Source organism: Myotis yumanensis, unplaced genomic scaffold (genome assembly GCF_028538775.1).
Source record: "Myotis yumanensis isolate MYYU_CA2020_CCGP unplaced genomic scaffold, mMyoYum1.0.hap1 SCAF_2, whole genome shotgun sequence".
In the NCBI taxonomy this organism is placed as follows: Eukaryota; Metazoa; Chordata; class Mammalia; order Chiroptera; family Vespertilionidae; genus Myotis; species Myotis yumanensis.
This window is the reverse complement of record NW_027223753.1, coordinates 139,986,649-139,989,115: the sequence shown is the minus strand read 5'-3', so window position 1 is coordinate 139,989,115 and position 2,467 is coordinate 139,986,649. Positions and strand designations below refer to the sequence as shown.

Sequence of the window (2,467 nt, the reverse complement as noted above, 5' to 3'; positions counted from 1 at the left end):
CTCTCTCAGTCCTTGGCTCCATGGTGGGAGATGGGAGAGGAAGATGGCTTCTCTTTCCTGCCTTCAGTGGGGACTGAGGGGACCCATAAGCAAACTCCACCTCTTCTAGCTGTCAGCCAAAAAGAAACCACTCTGGTGACATGTTTCATTCTAATTACTAAAGTAAGTGGAGAAGGGATTGGCCTGGTCCTGACCAACACAGGGGAAGGCGTGAATGGGTAAAGATAGAGGTATAGTGTGGACTAGGCCATGAAAGGGGGCAGGTGACACCATTAGATGTACGTGCAGGGACAGGAGGGCAGTTATTAGGCTTCTGAGCTTTGTCATCCCTTGTGGAGCATGAAAGGTAGGGAAGATGAATGAGGCTTATTGTTTGATGATGTCCACGAATTTGGGTTTGAGGAATGCACCACCCACTAGGAAGCATCCACACAGACTGGCTTGGCAGCTCCTTGCAGGTTGCCCCAGCCACATAAATACGCAGGTGGTCTGAGTCACTACATCAGAGATATTGGACTTAAGCCATCCCCAGAGCTTTCTGTGTACTTCCTGGGCCTGTTGGGGTGTTGCAGTCTTGCCTGTACCAATGGCCCACACAGACTCATAGGCCAGAAGAACCTTGTTTCAGTCCTTCATGTTATCTGCAATGACCTTGGTTTGTTCAAAATCGACCTTCTCAGGATGCCAGCTTTCCTCTCAGCTAGCTTCTCCCCAGTGTAGGTGATCACTCCAAGTCCCTCAGCCAGGGCATGGGCCACTTTCTGCCCAATTAGCTCATGATTCCCCAAACACAAGCCTTCTTTTCAATTGCCTCAAGACCACCCCTGTAGCTCCACAGTCTTAGATCAAGCTAGGACTGGCCTCTCCAGTAAAGGCCGCATCAGTCACTTTGTAGCAGTTGTGAGCAGTCACAGCAATCTCGGCATCCAGCTGCTGCCTGGTGAAGTCAATGTAGGTGGTGGCTGGTGCACAAACCGCCTCGGTGTGGGCCACGTTCAGAGTGCTGATGAGTTCCCCCAGACTCATCTTCCATCCAGTCATCTTCCAATTTCCCCTCATGAAGAACATCCTGGAGGGTGCCATGGCACGGGAGCCAACACACTGAAGGTCAGGATCCTCCTTTACTATATTTTCATATAACATGTTTGCACTTTTTAATATCACAGCCTCAATTGCACATTATTTAGCAACGTAAGTTCTTTCTCTCCATTAGATTATGAGCTTCCTGTCAGGAGCCAAAAGTAAAAGCTAAGAACTTTCTATCTTCACCATGTTCACATTCTGTGTCCACTCTACCCGTTGTCTTTCCCAATACCCTGTGTATTGTGAGCACGTGATTAAAAGTAAACAAAATTGAAATTCTAGCAATCTGCATAGCATATATTGAGGATCTAGCTCAGTGTATTGTCAAGAGTCCAAAAGTTATAAAACGTGATCAGTGAGTTAAGCAAGACTTTTACAATCAAGTGACATAGAAGTGACACTGGATAAAGTTGCAAATCTACACTAATAAAAGAGAAACATGGTAATTAACGTACGACCGCTACCCTTCCCATTGGCTAATCAGCATATCCTTATGCAAATTAACTGTCAGCCAAGATGGTGGCTGGCAGCCATGCACTGAAGCGAGCAGGGAGGCTTGCTTGCTTCAGTGACTGTGGACTCCAACGTTCCCCGCCTAACTTGCCGGCCTCTCAGCTGCAACTCTAAGCAACTATGTACTATGTTGCAAATAAGAAGCTAAACAAAACACCAGAAACCAGCTGGACTGAAAGCCAGCCGGACCACAACATTGTATCGATGTTTTCAGCAGCGAGGCCTCAGAGCTAAAGCTGGCCCAGAATTTTAAAAAAAAGAAAGAAAACAAGGAGCAGTTGGGAGCTTCAGTTACTCGCCAGCCGGAAAACAGCCCTCAGCCCCTCCCCCAGACTGGCCAGGCACCCCAGTGGGGACCCCCACCCTGATCCAGGACACCTTTCAGGGCAAACCAGCCGGCCCCCACCCATGCACCAGGCCTCTATTCTATATAGTAAAAGGGTAATATGCCTCCCAGCACCGGGATCAGCGGAGCAGCGAGGCTTCCGGCACCGGGATCACCATGACAGGGGACAGCACCCAAACCCCCTGATCACCCTGCAGCTCTGTGTGTGACAGTGGGGCAGGGCCACAACCCCCCTATCTGCCCTGCTCTGTTCATGACAGGGGAAGGTGCCCCAACCCCCTGATCAGCCCTGCTCTGTGCCTGATGGGGGGAGCTCCCCAACCCCCTGATTGCCCTGCGGCTCTGTGTTTGACAGGGTGCAGCGCACCAACCCCCTGATCGGCCCTGCTCTGTGTGTGACAGGGTGCGGCACCCCAACCCTCCCCCCCTCCACGGGCCCTGCTCTGTGTGTGATAGGGTAGAGCCATAACCTCTCCATCAGCCCTGCCCTGAGTGTGACAGTGGCGGCGCCCCAACCCCCTGATC

General features: G+C 51.1%; 1 pseudogene; it reads right to left on the bottom strand.

Moving 5' to 3' along the window:
• Positions 1-366: 366 nt before the first annotated feature.
• On the bottom strand, positions 367-1,116 carry LOC139002609 (triosephosphate isomerase pseudogene; annotated as a pseudogene).
• Positions 1,117-2,467: the final 1,351 nt, after the last annotated feature.